At 39.2% G+C, this 19029-nt stretch overlaps 1 long non-coding RNA gene across 1 annotated transcript in view; it reads left to right on the top strand.

Annotated features, from left to right (window-relative positions):
• LOC133991015 (uncharacterized) overlaps positions 1 to 19029 on the top strand; it is a 558552-nt gene that overhangs the window by 448818 nt on the left and 90705 nt on the right. Inside the window, exon 2 of the long non-coding RNA XR_009927000.1 lies at positions 15435 to 15629. This is a non-coding gene — a long non-coding RNA (uncharacterized LOC133991015). The remainder of the gene's footprint in view (positions 1 to 15434; positions 15630 to 19029) is intronic.

The raw sequence follows: 19029 nt of genomic DNA, 5'->3' as shown, positions 1-19029 counted from the left end.
TCTCCCTGTTTCCTGTCGGCCTCCATGCCATTACTGCACTTACAAATAAAGGCAAAAAGTGCCCTAAAATAAATCTTTAAAAAAATATATGTACATGAGTTTCTTTGAGAAATTCTTACAGCTGAGACACAACTTTGATAAAACATGTAATGAAGAAGATCTGGAAAAATCCAGATCCGGACCTAGTATGTTAAGATTTTTTTATTTCAGCATACAGAAGTCACTTAGGTTTCAGAATTATTACTAAACTGTATAAGGGCCTTCAAGAGCTAAGTGAGGTGAACACATCCTATATAAAACAAATTGAGAAAGCAAGGGTAATTTTCTATTATAAATGGAGGAGTGGGAGAAGTTAAATGATGAACAATGGAAATCAACCAACTTGCAGTCTTGGATTGAGTTTAACTGGAAAAATATGGTCATATACTTTATAAATACCAGCACTTAAACAGTTCCAGGCAAGACTTAGAAAGCAAATCATTAATAGTGTTCTGGGAATACTTTAAGGCTACAGGATGACAATCAGAGATAGCATGGAAAAAGTTTAAAAATCAAGATTGACTTCTGTTTTCAGGTCTTGTACTCGGATAAAATGGCACAACAGATTCTGGGCTTTCTTAATGTATACATGTTTAGCGTAATGCTGCTCACCAGTAAAAAAGCCATTATGAAAAAATGATCAAGACAAGAGCCACCCACGTTAACAGGCAATTTTAATGTGATGCATGACATTTGTGTAATGGAAAGATTAACATATGCTTAGAGATTCAAGACACTCATATTTGATAAATGTTGGAAAGGATGCATTGAGTTTATCAACCCATATAGAACAGATTTTGTATAGTAACCTCCCTGGTTCTCTGCTACACGTTGTTGTTTTTAAAAAAATCAGTTTTGTCATTTGTGGGTTTGGTTTGGTTGTTTGTTTGGTGTACAACAAAAGATGCATGTATATTGTTATCCCCAATATACTTCCACCATAACTTTTGGACTTGATAATTGCAAGGGCTGGACCTCTTCTCTTTGTATTTTGTTTTGAGAAGGGGAATTCGAGATGGTGGGTAATTGCACCATATTTGTGATTTTATGTTGTCTGTATATTGTATAAAACATTTTATAATAAAAAATATTTGACAGGAAGGTAAAATGGTAATTTACAATATCCGTAGGCGTAATTGTCTTTGTTTATGTGTGTGTGTTAATGCTTTGATATACTGGTGTCCTGTCCAGGTTTAACCTGCCTCTCAACCATTGCATGCTGGGATAGTCTCTGACTCCTTCGACCCTGAACAGGATAATTGGTTTCAAAAATGAACAGAAACAATCCACAAATCTGAAATTACATGATGTTGTTCCCGGACATGAATTTGAAACAAACACACACTGCCCAGGGTTATTCCTTTATCTTAAACCAATCCAGATAGCACAGTTGACCTGAACCAATGTATGGTGATGTTTGGAAATATTCTCTACTGATTCCACAAACTGTCATGGCAATCTGATTATGTCTTGTTTATAAGGCTCACAACCCTAACCCTAACTTTGTCATCACCATTTTTAATTTTGCGAAGTGGTAAAATATCATACATATGGCATACAACATACTAACTGAGAACGCTGAAAACGCAGTTCTTCTGCTTGAAGAATAATGAATAATAAACACATGCATGCATGTTAGAACTTAATATATTTAATAATATCAATAACTTAGTAGGTCACTAGGGTGATGATGGAGGCAACAGCAATAAATTGCTTCAGAATGAAGGTATGTGCAAAGATGTCAGTGAGAAGTGTCTTGTTACAAAGGCCACTGTACAACATTTAGGAATATGATTGATAGTTACTAGTCAGCTGGTAGCCAACCAGCTCATGAATGATTCACTGATAGTGAAATATGAATAAATAAAAAAGGGACTTTGGTACTGTGACTGAAATAATCCAATACTTCATTTTGAGTATTTGCTGACAAAATTGTTCTGTACATGGCACATTGTTTGGACCTAATGTGTTGTTTTGGATCAGTTAAACTAACTGAACTATGTAATGCTAAAAACAGTAATTTTGTTTTAAAGTCTAGTTTTGTTTTACCCCTAGCTAAAACAAATATTGTCCTGTAACTTTTTAAACAGTGAAACTTTCAAAACAAACCATTGCTGTGGAAAGCAGTGGTTGGTGAGTCATGTCTTTAAGTTTCAGGAAGAGCAATTGGCAGAAGATGATGGGTAAGTCATATGCTCACAAGGACAGGGTAGGGGCAAACCTAGAGCAAACTACACACATCAAGAACTTTTTGAGAAAGAGCAAAAGCACAGCACAGCTCGGAAGTTATTTAAGATGAGACAGAAGAAGAATAAACAAAAAGAAAAAGAAGTGGCAAGAAAAGACAAGGAAAAGTAAAACGTTAAAACGCCTAAAAGTGTGGGTGAAACAGAAAGATAGTCAAGGGATCATGAAGAAAACAGCATAAGAGGTAGGTAGATTTGAAAGATAAAAGGGCAGGGAATAACTTGATGCAAAATAAGAAGTAGCAAATAAGGTAGACGTGCTAGAAAATATTAGAATTGGGTTAGTGAGAGAAGTGTTAAGGAGAAGATTAAATCCATTCTTAAAGATGTTGAAAGCATAGGTAACTGCTAGGTTTACTGGTTGGAGATGAGAATCCACAAACCATGATGATGGAGCTTCTGTGGCCTGCTGTTAAATGTTTCACACATACCTATACCAAGGTCTTTAAAGCAAATGTGAACTGCATGGAAGCTATACATAAAAAAGAGTATGCATTATGCAATGTGAAGGTAAATGAAAATTGTATTTACCTCAAAGATTTGACATGCATTAGAAAGGTTTATTTTGCAATGGTAAAAATGAAAAAAAAGGCAAGGAAGAAGACTGCTGTAAGTCTCTTTGCTGACATGAATATGATTACAAAACATTCAGGAAATATGCCTTTACAATTGTTTTGGAATATATCAGAATGTTTGCTTGAAAACACGCCTTGTGCTTTGGTGAGAAGCACAGATTTTTAACTAACTGGCAAGGGATCATTTAATGTTTCAATTTGGGCTACAAATTGTTGCAGTACCTTTCTGTGTCATCACTTTGTCATCGCTGCATGGCTTAGTTTTGGGTGGCTGAGTGTGAGCAGTTCATTGAGGTTATCAAGTGGGCACTATTAAGTTATATTTAATTACATTTTGTCCACCAAGAGAAGGGTAAACAGTGTATAGAGTATATTCTGTCAAGAAAAACTCCCCTCTTTGGTCCGTCCAAGCAGACCCATCCACACTGTACCACTTTCAGTGAGACTGTCCTCTAAAGAAGAACAATAGGAACAATCAAAAATACATCAGCATACATTGCAAACATTTACACTCTAGTGACAGAAGCCTTTAATCAGACATAGCATTTATGACTGGAGCAAAGGAGGAAATTAGGTGACATTATTTTATATTGAGGTCAGGTTGGATGGATGGATCAATACAATTTTGGACTTCAACACAAAAGATTGCAGTTCCCTGACCATGATTGTCCCTTAACCTTAACAATGTGGTTATATTGTAGGTACAGTGATACACATCTGTATTGTAGGAACAATAGAATAGTTCATGTATATATATGGTAATAGCTCAAATATATGCTCAAAGTTTTTAATCCTACTAAGTTAAGGGCTCCAGTAAGAGACTATTAAGGAAAATGTAACCAGTGAAAACATGTTTTAATATGCAGTTTGCCACTACATGTCCACTATATGTTGGCTCCAAGTAAACTGACTAACTAGAAATCCAAATCGAGTGCAGTATTTTGTCCGCAGGAAAGTGTTGAATGTTAATGGCTAATATAATTTCTTCTACTGAGTCATGCCTATTTAAAGAACTGAATGAAACCCATTCCAGCAAGGTGCTGGATTTCAAGTACACATCAGAGGAAAGAAAAAGCCACATACACAAACTCAGAGGCAATCTTTCTTTTTTTAATCTGTGAATGCATCAACATTTTTAATCTTAAATTATATTAATCAAAAATGTTTGCCTATGAATCAACATTTCAGCACATAATGCTTTTGCATTTGTGTGTGGAAAAGATTTCATAGAGAAGGGTAATATAATATTATGCAGGACCACAAAATACTACCGATGTCTAGATGCTTTTCTGCTGTACTTTTAAATACTACTTTTACCACAATCACTAATGATGATGAAAGCAATTGTAATTTTACAGTAATGAAATATAGTCCTATGGATTGTGGATGAATATCTCCTCTTTTTATGGGTTGTTCCAGACCAAAAAGCAAATATACATTTCTTCAAGCAGAGTTGAGTAAACTACAGTTCTATTGGATGTGCAATGGCCAGAGAAAGAGTGCTTTTCTTTGAATTTCCTACCCTAGAATATGCTGTGAAAAGAGATGCTGCCATATCATGGGCTTTGCACAGCAGAATGGAACAATTTGGCCAAGAAACGTATCCATTATCGTTTACATTATTCAGAGTGCCTTTACTTTTCTTACCTAGCTGTCGCCAAGGCTTCATTTAAGGTATGACCTATTGAGCACATTCTGCACTTCTAAACCATAATAATCAAGGTATGACTCTATCATTATGTGTACTGTATGTGCAATACTGGCAAAAGTGCACACCTACATACATGTGCATTCAGATGTAGGCAAGGTGAAATTATCCTGGGTGCTGAGTGCAGGACATTATACCTTATTGTAAAGTCACCCCATTTGAATTCAAATCATTGGGATGTTTTTCATTTGAAGTCTGCACTTGTAATGGTGTTATAATTTGTCCACCCCGTTAACATACATGAAGATGGTAAATTATTAGGAAGACTTTTAAACTGAAGGCACTCCAATACACCACCACCCACTATAACCTGAAAAATAAACACAGTAGAACTATCACCTTTCTGATGACATCAATAAAGACTGAAAATGTATGTTTTCTAAAAGTATAATATATGGCAGAGTTGTTTTATTTATTGGATTGCTTTAGACTGCACAGGTATTTCTAATAAAGTGCTTGTTGAGTGTATAATGGTGCTATAGGGTAGGTGATGTATATGCACTGTTTTTTCAGTCCTGTACAAATTCACCTTGCTCAGAATCTGAGTAACTCACTACCTTAACCCAACCTACGTGCCCTACAATCCAAGACACATTGGAATGTCATGTCAGTGTAAAGGGTTGAAAAAGAAGTATGGGGAGGAGCATTAGGGAACTCTCTTCTGCCATACTAATGGGCTGCTTTTGAGGCACAAAAAGCTGTGTTCTATGCTCACCCTGGCAACTGATGATGGGAATGTTTGATTCATCACATTGTTACTATTTGCCACTCGTCCTCTTCTTATCTGAAGAATAGCATGCATATCATGTCAGTATTACTCTGTAAAATAATTTTAAAGACAAAAGAGCTGAATAACAGGACAGTTTTGGTAAGTGCTCAATTGTTCTTTGTAATGTTTAACTAAATGTAACAAACTCCTTTGTATATGTTCATGGTTCTAAGAAAGCATGATAACAAGTCATACACATACACATGGTCTGCCCTGTGTTTACAATCATCTCTGGTAGGCTGTACCTGGGCTTTGAGAATAGTGCAATAATTTGCACAAATTGACATTTTATCCAGTTTGAAGTCATAATTGTATGACACACTTCATAGATCCTTGACGTTTTTACCTATATTCTTTAACCAGGTAAAAGATTTTAGCAACCAGATAATAGAAAGACATATATGCCTGCCTGATACAATCACTAACTTGCCAGATTTTCATTCATCTCAGCAGGCCCAATATTTGCACCCCTACCAGTAAATTGAACTATTTGGAGGACCTAAACCTACTCTTATCCCTGCCCAAACCAATATAATGCTGTTGACTCCTGTGGAGTCCTTGGAGTCCACACCACAAGCCATTCTCACTGTTTCCTTAGCTATTGTTTGACTCCAGTAGACTCCATCATTCACCAAATTTTCTCCATCTGGGTGTGACTGCCGACTCAGGGATGGAGAACTGTTCCTTGAATCCCTGATTGCAGTGGGCGCTGCTCCTACCACCTCCGCTGAAGCTGAGCTGAATTCCTCTATCCTGGCTATCATGGCTGAGCTGGATACCAGTATAGGAATAGCTAGGAAAAGAAGTCACCCTTGTGTCCTTCTCCTCCCGATGAACTTTAGCTCACGAACTGGTAGAACATCCTGGATGAGCAGGACTTCCCCCTAATGACAGGACACTTCGATCCCACCTTAGCCTAGCCTACCAGTGAAAGTTGGCAGACATGTCGCTCCCAGTGCTGTGGCCACGTCTCTTTGCCACAAGACCCCACTGCACACTCCTACATCATCTGATTATCTGATTGTCAGTAATTCTGTTGTAAGATTAATAAAATCAGGAGTAATAGATGTATCTGGTGTGTAACGAATATTGTAGAGGTGACAGGTGATAAATCTGATCTTGCTGAATTTGACAGTTTTCAGTTCCTTCTACTTTAATGCAAACACACACATACACACTAAAGCACTCCATTATTTAACTTTGAACTGTATTACCTCTCTATGTGTGTGTTTTGTTTGACATCATAGTCTTTTTGGTCTAACCACTACTAATGAGTTCCATCTAATGAGTGAGTTAATTGCCATGCCCATGTTGGGAGTGGTGGTTTTATAGTATTATCATGGGTTAATCAGGATGGCATTACACTGGGTGGATTTTTAGCTCCCTTGCTAATAGTGCTGTGCTAATAATGTAGCACTACTCTTTGGTGTTGATTAGAGTTCAACCTTCAATTAAAAAAAAAACTAATGCTTGTGTGTGACTGACAGTTATACCTGCTCTATGAACATTATTCATGCATTCCGACATCTTCCCAGTGTAATTGCACATGCAGTAATATCTGTTGACACAATCAATTACTATTATTATTTTTTTTGTTCAACTGACGTTCTACATTTTAGCTGTTTTAGTTACAGATTTTACCTGATAGATCCTGAGTGCACAGGATTTAATTGATATGATATGATATGACTCATTTGCTGCTTAAAGGGATAGTTTGCATTTTTTTAAAGTGGGGTTGAGTTATTTATTCATAGTCAATGTATTGCCTGCAGTAGACTCAGGGTTGGCACACCACAGTTTGGAGAAGCATGCATGGAGGCTAAGCAATGTACTGCTGTGGACGTCAACAGAAGCAAAATGTATTTTAGCCACCTAAAAAAGGGTCCACCTAAAAAGATCAATAACAGTTTCATTCTATGCTATATTTTCAATATGTTCATTGTTTTACCTTGCTGTCAGAAAGCCCTATCCTTTGGCACTATATTTTTTCAAGCATAACTTCGAACTTTTGTAGTTGCGCGTATGCAGTGCTGTATTAGTTTAGTTTAAATCTATTAGCTAAGCTGTTTGGGTCAGAAAGTGTACGTTGTTACAACTCCACTTCAAAACATGCAAACTGTCCCTTTAAAGCATCAAAATGTAAGCTGATTGTGAAGCTTAGACCACTTCAGCAGGCTGATCATCATAAGCACACTATGGGCCTTTATGAAAAGACAATTCAGGCTAAACCTATAAGGTGCAATCCAAGAAATAGTAAAGCTGAATTCAATAACAATATATTGCACATGTGCTGCATTACTGCATTTATGTACAAGCAGGGCAGAAATTATATCACAGCCAAATGACCAGTGGCATGAATGCCCCAGAGTGTTACCATAATGACCCTTCTAAAATTAACCACCCATGCAACCAGTATGGCATGCCTTGTTATGAACTAGCTATTGTGCCTTTAAAAGAAAGTTGTGGATATCTTCTTTTAAATCAACATGCAATGTAGCAAATAAACAAACTCAGGTTTCCAAGTGTCTCTGTCATCACACTAAACCTCAACAGTAGCGCCAGATTATTCCCACTCCCACAAAGATGTGTAAAGTTAATTTAAATATTAACAGTAAACCTGCCAGCTAACATCAGCGTAAAATTCAAATTGATACATGTGTTTCAGAGTTTACCAGCATATTACTACATAGTAGAGTTTATAACTTTCTGCAATATCTGATCGGCTTTTTCATTGTGATGCAACATTAAAACACTCACACACACACACACACACACACACACACACACACACACACACACACACACACACACACACACGCACATACATATCCATTCTATTGTAAGCCACAACCATTTCATCATCCGAGTTTCTCCTTGAGAAGATCAGTGTTTTTTTTATTTATTTAACGTGTAGAAAAAAAGGCATTTAAGACATTTTTGTGACTGCTGTTTTGGCCTTGGTGGCCTTGGTGCCCTACATGTTGGCCTTGATGTCTCAATACATTTGTATTTATCCAAGGCCCTACAAAATATCTTAGTTCCGGGTCTGTCCCAGTCATTGTGTTATTCTGTGTGCAATTCACTGACCATTCATTTTTCATCTTTGAATCAAAAAGATTTAAAGAAATCTTAACAGACTATCTCAAAAGCTTGAAAATTCAATGGCATTGAGTCAGGAACTGATTGTGGATTGAGGTCAACAAGCATGAACAGTAAGATGACTGAACAGAGGACCAAGGAAGGAAGATCAACCTAATAATCCTCATAATTTCATGTTCAGTTGGAGGAAGTAAGAGTTAGCAGTGTGGAGAGGAGGGACAAAAGACAGTATAAAGATGTGACAGAGTGGCAGGAGACCTGGATCTACTGCTGTTTTACATTCATTACTTATTAAAGCCTTTGTGAACAGCGGATGTGCAGCTGTGCTCAACAAACACTGTCAAGAAAACATGATGCAGGGTTTCACTTTAATGCTTGTGTTTATAAGAATACATGTGCATATAAATATGGGGTTCACATTTCAGGGTCAAGACAGCCGAAAGAGCAAAGAAGAAGGAAGATGCGCACAGAGGGAGACAGATAACTGCATGCTGACTTGATTTTATTGCTTTTTTTCACCACAGCCTCATGTTTTTCTTTGATAATTGATATATTATTACGTGTGCTGCATTTGTTTTTCATATATTTAAATGATTTAACACATAATTTAAAGTTTAAAGTTTTTAAAGTTCAGTTTATGATGAGGAATCAAATCCTGTCAATCCTGATCTCAGGATATCAGGGGGTTAGTATGTAGCCATTAGGGCATTATAATATAATTATATCAATTTATGACGTAGATAAGGCCTAAATATTCAACTGTATGTCAGCGTTGACCTTCCAAGGTTGAGAGCTGATTTACAACACAGTGATGGTGTGCTGAGCCATTTTCCACCCATGAAATGCCAGTTTTTATTGATTAAGAGTCAATATTAACAACAGCACTGATGTGTTTCATCAAAGCGTATTCCTGTCATTTTATTTACCGTTAAAAAACTGCCGTCAAGTGTGCAGTACCTTTTTAATCATGCTTTGCGCACAGTCTAGAGAATTAATACTGCTAGATATTGATTTAAAGACACACTCAAACCATCCAAATGTCCTGTTACTGTTTTCCTGAATTAAGCTCCTATTATTACTGGTTCATATGTATTCATCACAGCCTGTCCCAAAATAACCCCAGCCTAATTATTCTGCCACCAGTGATGGATGTTCTTTATGAAGATGTCTTTTTTCTACAAGCAATAATCCCGTTGTACTGCCCAAACGACAATGTTTACACAAAGCAGCAGTAGAGACAGTAGAATGATAGTTTAACTTCATTTTTACTTGATAGTTGGCACTCTCAGGGGGAAAAAAGCACTTATAAAAATAAATACACATTTTAAATGATAATGATTATCTTAAATGTGAAAAGGGTAGTTTAGGCTAGTTCTGCATCTAACATAAGATATGTTAATAAAGTAATATATTTATAAGATGATAACCTTCTTCCAGTCAGTCTAAATAACAACAATGCTACAATCAGGAAATAAATACATAATGCAGGAACTGTGATGATTCTGAATTAGTATTATGGCAGTGGTTGGCATGTTTTTTTTATTTTTTAAAGTTAAGTTAGCTGATCCATGTAAAAGTAAACCATTAATTAAAGGTAGAATCAGTGATTCTAAATAATGTTTTTTCATTTTTCAATACACTTTTTTTCAAATTCGGCGAATATGTTCAGTGTGAGCGCTGAAAAAAAGTCTTCATACACAGCCCTGGTTCTGTAAATGGGAAACAAAGGAGCTCGGACAGAGTCACACAACACTATTCCGGTCAAGCAGCATTACAGGGCATGAACATGAATGCCCCCAAGTCATCAGAGTAAGCTGTCTGTGAGGACATGACAGTCTCCTATTTCCAGCTACCCGTTGAATGGTGGGGGAAGGATAATAATAATAATTAAAGCCGCAAGCGGCGAAGGCCAAAAATGCAATGTTTCGTTCATCCAGTAGGGGGCAGTCACAGGTAGTTACACATATGGTCTGGTGTGGTCTGGTGTGTTCAGGGCGGCCACTCATCAGTCATGTGAAGTTTGGAGTGAATTGGACAAAGCATGAAGGAGTTATGAGAGGTTGATTGTTCATCCACCAGGGGGCAGTAGAGTGTTACAAAACACAAGCGGTTGCGTTCAGGGTGGGACAGTGATTACACATGTGAAGTTTTGTGGAAATCGCACAATGATGATGTAAAATATGGCACTCCTTGTTTCCACTAGGGGGCGAAACAAGTGAGATCGCCTATGAGCGAATGGAGACGTTGAGGTTGGCACCCTGGACCTGTGTACCAATTTTCATGATGATACGAGTTCAATAAAGCCATCAAAAAATCAAACGTATTTTCATGGCGAGGAATTGATGGTCGCCGCGTCGCCACACGGACGCCATTACTCGTAGCTTCACAGTCTTCATAATGTAGCTTCACCAACTGGTTCTGAATGAAGTTGATGGGGCAAAGTATGTAATTTTAATGAATCTTAGTTAACTTCCTGTTACCACCGGGGGGCGCTATGAGTTACGTGGGAAGTTAATATATCGGGACGTTCAGGGCGGAGCCATCATCATGTCCAGCAAGTTTGAAGCTGATTGGATGAAGTATGTGGGCGTGAGAGCCACTCGTATGTACATGGCGAGCACGCCAAAGTTAGTTGAACCCTGGCAGACACGCCCTTTGACCTACGGATGCGCAGAGCACAACTTAAGCTCAGCTAGGTCTGGAGATGTTGCGTACCTAATTTGAACTTGATCGGGCGAACGCTGTGGGAGGAGTTAATTTTTTAGGCGGGAAAAATCAAAACCAAAATGGCCGACTTCCTGTTGGGTTGAGGTCTTGAGGTCAAGAGGCTTTTTTGCATATGTGGGTATAATACGTATGTGTACCGAATTTTGTGAGCATAGGACAAAGTTAGCAAAATTCCCTATGGGCATTTTTGGACTTTGTAGGGGGCGCTATTCCGCCATTCTGCGTCGACCATGTGCGACCACCCAAAAATATCGAATTTCGGATGAGGCCGGACGTCCGTGCAAAAGTATAAGCATTTTCGCATTTGGGAAAGGGGCGAAATTGGGGCACGAAATGTCGGAATAATAATAATAATAATAATAATAATAATAATAATAAACATTACAATTTCAATATAGCATTTTTCCCGGGGGTCTTCCATACCACATGATTACTTGATTACTTGATTACTTTGGGGTCACTTGCATGTTGGGGCATGAACGAATTTCAATAGGGCTTTCGCCAGGCGACTTGCAGTCACCGCTCGGGCCCTAATAATAATAAACATTACAATTTCAATAGGGCTTTCGCCAGGCGACTTGCAGTCGCCGCTCGGGCCCTAATAATACATTTTATTTATAAAGCAATTCAAATTTGCAAAGCAAAACTCAAAGTGCTACAAGATAAATAAAAGAAAAACAAAACATAAAACATCAGAAAATAATTAAAATACAAAAGATCTATTAAAAAAATGTTTTAAGTCCCTTTTTAAAAGTCTCAATAGACTGTGGCACCGCAGTTCAGGAAGGGCATTCCACAGATGAGGTGCAGCTGAACAAAAGCCTCGATCACCCATGGTGCTGAATCTAGTCTTGGGGAGGAGGAGGCAATTTGAATTTGTAGAGCGGAGGGGTCGAATTGAGGTTAGTGGGGTGAAGTTCTTTTAAAGATAAATATAAAGATAAAGAAGCTTTATTGTCATTGCACACACGATACAATGAAATTTCGTTTGGCAGCAATCCTTGTAGCAGCTACAATCAGTATAAATATAAATAAATATGTATTAAAATAAATAACAACGTATCTAAAAATATGTATAAAAATCAAGTAACAACAAGAACAAGAACAAGTTAAAGTGCAGGTGAAATTGCAGTATGTTCATGTTTCATGCAGCAGTCTCTTCACCGCCATGGGGAAGAAGTTGTGTTTGAGTCTGTTTGTACGGGCTTGCATTACTCTGAACCTGCCAGACGGGAGTCTGGTGAACAGAGAATGACCTGGGTGATCATTCTGTATCTTTTTGGTCCGTCGGAGGAGACGTCTCGAGTATATCTCATCTAGGCATGGGAGGTGGGAGCCAACGATCCACTGAGCTGGACACTCTCTATTGTGCAGTGGTAGAAGTTCCTCAGCAAAGGTTGAGGGAGTTTGCTCATCCTCAGCGTTCTCAGGAAGAAGAGACGCTGCTGGGCTTTTTTGATGATGTGGGTGGTGTTCACAGTCCAGCCCAGGTCCTTCGAGATGTGCAGGCCGAGGAACTTGAAATCTGTGAAACACTCCACCTCCTCCCAGTTGATGCTCAGGCCTGAGTGCAGTGTGGTCATTGACTTCCGGAAGTCAATGATGATTTTTTTAGTCTTCCTGGTGTTGAGGTTGAGGTGGTTATCACTGCACCAGGCAGCCAGCGCCTGGACCTCCTCTCTGTATGGTGCCTGTTTGTTATTGCCTTATTGTTACATTGTCCATGCAGAAGCTGATGTACGACAGTACAGAGGAAGTGTGGAGCTCAATGTCTGGTTGTTCAAAGAGCTCCCACATGGTGTCCTCAAAACAGTCCTGTAAGGATAGTGCTGCCTCTTCAGTCCAGCACTGCACTGACTTGTGCTGTGGTTTAGATCTGCAGATGAGAGGCCTGTAAGCTGGTGTCAGGAACAAGGAAAGATGGTCTGAGTGTCTGAGGTGGGGAGAGGGATGGGCTTTGTAGGCTCCAGGAATGCTGATGTAGACCTGGTCTAGTGTTCTGCCCTTCCTAGTTTTAATGTTCCTGTCTTATGAAATGTGGGGAGCACAGTCTTTAGATTGGTGTGGTTGAAATCACCAGCTGCGATGAAGAAGCCCTCTGGGTGTTTGTTCTGCTGTCTGCGGATGCTGTCATGCAGCCTGCTCATAGCTGTGTTAGCATTAGCTCGCGGGTGGATATACACAGCAGCTACAAAAACAGTGGTGATTTCCCTGGGCAAGTAGAAGGGTCTACATTTTAACAATAAAACCTCCAGGTCTGGGCAGCAGTGTTTCTCAATAACGGCAGTGTCTGTGCACCAGCTGTTGTTAATATAGATGCACACACCCCCTCCTCTCGTCTTACCGGAGTCCGATGTGCGGTCTGACCGGAAGATTGTGTAGCCTACTAGCCATGTCTCCGTTATCACTGTGACACAGCTGTCCATCCGATTGTTAACTATCCGTAGTTTAATCTTGTCCATCTTGTTTACCAGGGAGCGGGCATTGGCGAGAAAAAAGGTGGGGGGGGGCATCGCCATAGATGCTCTGGTGAGTCAGGACAGAGATCTTCATGGTGGAGCTGGGAAGCCAGTGTAGTGAATGCAGAATAGGTGTGATGTGTTTATGCTTTCGCACTCTCATCAGGATCCTTGCAGCACTGGAGACTCTTGTTAGGGATCCCAATGAGAAGTGCATTGCAGTAATCCAATCTGGAGGAGACAGAAGTGTGGACCAGCCTTTCAGCATCAGACGAGGTTAGTGTGGGAAGGGGTTTGGCAATAGTTCTAAGATGGTGAAAGGAAATCTTGCAGAGATGTTTGATATGGGCTTCAAAGGTGAGTTTAGGGTCAAATCTTACACCAAGGTTGGTGGCTGGTGAGGAGAAGGGAGTGTTTTGACCAGAGAAAGTAATGCTGGTTATGGAGGATGACTAGATTTGGTGTGGGGTGCCAACTAAAATTGCGTGTTTCATCCACACCTTTATCTCTTCCAGACAGGCAGTGAGTGTTGATAGAGAAGAAGCTGCAGTGGAGTGTGTGTCAGTTTTCATGTGAAGTTGTGTGTCATCAGCGTAGCAATGAAATTAGATTCCATAGCGACTGATGACATGGCCAAGGGGGAGCATGTTTAGTGTTAAAAAGATGGGGCCAAGGACTGAACCCTGGGTGACCCCGCAGGTGACGGTGTGCATCCGGGACCTTGCACTTCCAAAGGACATGTACTCCGTTCTGTTGGTGAGGTATGATTGAAACAACTTAAGGGTAGTGTCAGTGAGTCCAATTAGAATACAACTGTGGCCATGCCTCTCTAAGGGACTTTGAGTATGCCTTTTGGTGTTCCCGATAAGCTAACTTGTGAACAGTGAGACCTGAAGCTTTGTAACATCGCTCTAGGCAACCTCCAGCTGTTTTAAATGTCTGTAACTCCTTGGTGTACCAGGGGGCTGAACGAGAAAAAGTAAAAATCCACTGATTCATTGGCTGATGAAAAGTTTGCAGAAAGGAGATGCTGGAGGTCTAGTGATATCGTTTCTGATTTGGCATTTGGGCTTGATGTGGGGGGAAAGAAGTGCTAATTCCTTGGAGAAGGCCTTGTGGTCAGACACCCAGATCATGCACAAGTAGATTGCTGAGAGGGGCAGAGTCAGTAATGACCAGATCCAGAGTGTGCCTCCTAGAGTGAGTTTGGGACATCAACAAGTTGTTTGAGGTTAAAACAGTCCAATAATTGGAGAAATTCAGCTGCTACACAGCAGGAGGGGTAGTTGACATGGATGTTCATATTTCCAAGTATTATAATATTAGCAGAGGTTGTACAAAAAGTTGAGAGAAGGCTGGACTTCTCAAAAAAAATGAAGGATGGGTTTGGTTTGGTTGGCCTGTAAATGAGAAGTATTGTCATGGGGAAAGGGGGGTTACATTTAAATGCCAGGCATTCAAAAGAAGACAGTTCAGGCAGGGGCAGAGGGGATAAATCCAGATCACTGCGGTTGATGACAGACAGACCACCACCAAGACCTTTGCTTTGGGCTTTCTGGAGGTAACAATAGCCAAGAGGACAGGTCTCATTCAGAACAGAAAAAAAACATCTGGTTGACAAAAACACATATTACCAGAAAAACTGACATATGGGAGAGTATTTGTGACAAAGTCAATGCTGTTAGTAAAACCAAAAATATTCCACTCCAAAAATATTAACACTGGTGGAAAAAATCTGTCCTGTGCATATCCTGTCATTGTGCCTACGTCTCCTCCTCTCTACAGTAACAGTCATCTGAGCGCAGTGCACAGCCGGTTGATACCTGCCCTTCAAAGGTATTATTTATAGACGCAGTTAGCGTCGGAAAAAATACCTTCAGGTTTGGTAAATCACAATGTGTGTGCTAAATAACATATTTGCATTTTCTCCTCCCTGTATTTTGCACACTGGGGTTGAAACGCCCCATATTACATATTCATTATGGCAAACGTACTAAATGGACACTCGTACTATCTTGCACATTTGAAAGACGCAAACCTCAGTGCCCTGCGTTAGTAGATCAGCTTGCATATTTTTTTGCCGTCGATGTCAAGTTTGCACACGTTTTTACACACGCAAACCTTTAGTAAATCAGGCCCAGTGAGTAGGGTTGTCATGGAAACTCCAAAGCTACTACTCCAAAGAATGCAAAGCTCTGATGATGTGTATGAGATGCGCCTGACCAGAAGGATGGGATGGCATGACCAGTCAGGGAATAAACAAACTCACGACGGGAGCTTCTGTGAATGTAAAGGGGCCGGCGAAGGAGTCCAAGTTGTTTAATAACTGATATGCATGATGGAATCGTATAGTTGTTGAACTTCATCAGTTGGGTGACGGAATAATTCAACATCATGCCAGTCGTGGAGAGTCCAAAAAGGCTGCTTGCAAGCAATGACAATAGTATAATTGACGTTTTATACTATTGTCAACTGTAAAACACGAATGGAGAAGTTGTGGAAAAACGGCACCAGTGTTCTCTCTGCTCTTCCGTTGCCATGGAGATCTCAAAACACAGCAGGTAGTTAGACAGTCAGAGTCAGCAGAAAAACAAGGATGGAGAAGCAATGAACAAACAACGCCAGCATCCATTTTATCCACACTGAATCTGAGACAGTCTCATGGGGACCGCCTGTAGTTTTGTACACTCCGAGTCTGTTTCTGTCAAATTAGTGAAGTGTAATCTGTTTAAACTACACAAATATCTTGCTGTATATGTGTTTTAAATTTATCAATCGTATCAATAAATCGATAAAACACTGTTGATTTGCCGACATGCAACTATTTTGGTTCAGTAAATTTCTTCTATCAGTCAGCCTGGGAAAGGCAGTTTGTCTGGACGATGTTCCCTGAACACCTCAGGAGCTGCTGCTGACGGCTGCTTTGGTGGACAGAGACGTTGAATGCAGGTAAAGTGAGAAGTGCAGAAGCTGCAGAGAGGTGGAGAGTGTGAATGGACTGTTGTGCTCACATGAAACAATTCTTTTCCCCCATTTGTGATAATACGTATCATGAACAGAAGTGACTACTGACAACTGACACATCCCTCTAGATTTTGCCATACTTTGTCTCTTGGTCATTGTCTTGGCAATTCACGAATGCATGAATTTGGGTGGCAGAGTTTCTGAAGGAGCATGAAGGAGTTTGGGTTTTTAGTTCAAATATCAACAAGCTTTCTCTAGAATGACTGACTCTACCTTTAAATGTAATGTCACTTGATGACATATATTGTCAGCAGCCTTACAGCCATTTGCCAGTCCAGTGAGACAGAACGGCTGATATCTAACTACAAGAAGGAACATGCCTTTCAACTCAAATGTAAGGCTTACTAGAGAGAAAGTCATCAGATATGGCACAAGCCTAAAAAATTCCACCGATAACCTTCACACTGCAATGCCCCTGAATAAATGTCAAATACTATCTGTTGTTTGCTCAGTGGAACCATTGCATCCAATCTGCCCAAATGGAAATGACGAGCTGTGAGAAATAAATCCTGAAATCACACTGTGTAAAGTTTTAAAAAAACAGACAAGACAAAAAATGGGTACATTTCTTCTTGCTCATTGGGTCTTGCAATTGTGGGAGCATATACATTGGGTCAGTTGCCTCCCAACATTTTATACAATTTTTTGAACATATTATCCATCCATGTATGTGTGAGTTAAAGGAAGAAAGATAGATAAATGAGAGCTTCATTATTACATGTGTGTCCATGTGACCATCACAGGATTGTTTGCCCTAGGACTCACACACACTGACGTCAAGTCTATGAATATTCCATTGGGCCAAACTGCAATTATTCCTTTTTTCCCATGGAAGGCTATGGCAGCTCATAATGAATGTGAGGTTATATCGCTGTTTGCTTGTATCAGGGCAAGGAATATCAGTGTGTTTGAAGCACTATATGCATGACATGAGATCAAACCATGAAGGTCTGCCCTTTGGGTAGTAGGCTTACAGTACTGTTTTCATAGCTGGAACCATTTGATGTTTACATGATGGCAATGAAATCATTTTACACATAGATGTAGACATTTAAAAAAAAAAAAAAGTATTTTAATACAACAGCATAATTATTCACTGATAAAATGTACTTTATGCATTGCTGCTGCCAAAAACAACCTTGTTGGACCTTGGGAACTTTTTGCCCATTGCTCTGTTTATTATTATTATTATTATTATTATTATTATTATTAGTAGTAGTAGTAGTAGTAGTAGTAGTAGTAGTAGTATTATTATTAATACTATTATTTTTTATTCCAAGTCAGGGCAAATTACTACTCATCAAGTGTGAATAATATAATTGATCTAAAAGCTTACTCTGTTTAAAGGATGTTCCTTTTATTGTACTATTTACATTCAGTTCAGTCCCTTTGGGCATGTATTCACTAATGTCAAAATCCCTGAAATGACTTTTCTGAAACCAAAATGGTGTGTAGAGAAATTAACCTTTGGCACTGCTCTTCCCATGCTTGGCTCTTGCAGCTTGTCAAAATGACATGTTAAAAAACATGCAAATGAATCATTGCATTATTGATTTACTGAATGGTCAAAGCTGCTTTTAATTTTTTTTAGCACACTTTATTTTAGCATAAAGCATCATAATTTCTCGCTGATAATTTACAGATACCTACCTTTTGGTATACATGTAGACCTCCTCAAAAACACTGCAAAACACTAAAGGGTCTCTTTTGTATTGGGTTGTACAAAAAAGTTTGTATTGAGTGCATATGATTGAGGGTTCATACTTGTTGTGGAAGCAGTTGATAATTTATGAACAAAATAGATAACTGCAGACAGTATACCATGTTTAAATGAATACAACCATGCATAGTTCCTTCACGCAGTGTTGACTTCACATTGCAGTATGGTTTTCATTAGGCAGTCCACATATATGAACTAGCGAAGTTCATATATGTGTACTGCCTAATGACAAACAAAACAATGAAAAACAAACAATGTTCAGCAGGGCAGAGATAAAGGAAGATAATGAGATAGAGGTCTCTTATGGTATTTCAGCAGTTTGCCCACCTTACTTGCCTCAACCTTTTAACTGAACTGTGTAATGGTGAATCCAAGGTGTTTCAGTTATCTCTAACACAGCCTTGTGCTCCTCATTAAATAGTAACCCCTGATTTCAAGTCAGGACCCTCACTATCCTCAATATATACATTATCACCATCATCTGCTTACAGGCAGCAGCAAGGTGTTTAGTTTAGAGCTCACATCATTTTCTACTTCTGTTGCAGCTACACTTGGTTCTCATTTGTAAAAAAAAAAACCCATGGTGATAGGTGATGTTAGAACAATGCTTTTGATGGTGACTAACACACACGTTCTACAGCAGTTTCCACTATAGCAAAGAAA

Source organism: Scomber scombrus, chromosome 1 (assembly GCF_963691925.1).
Source record: "Scomber scombrus chromosome 1, fScoSco1.1, whole genome shotgun sequence".
NCBI lineage: Eukaryota > Metazoa > Chordata > Actinopteri > Scombriformes > Scombridae > Scomber > Scomber scombrus.
This window is presented reverse-complemented; position numbering and strand designations above follow the sequence as displayed.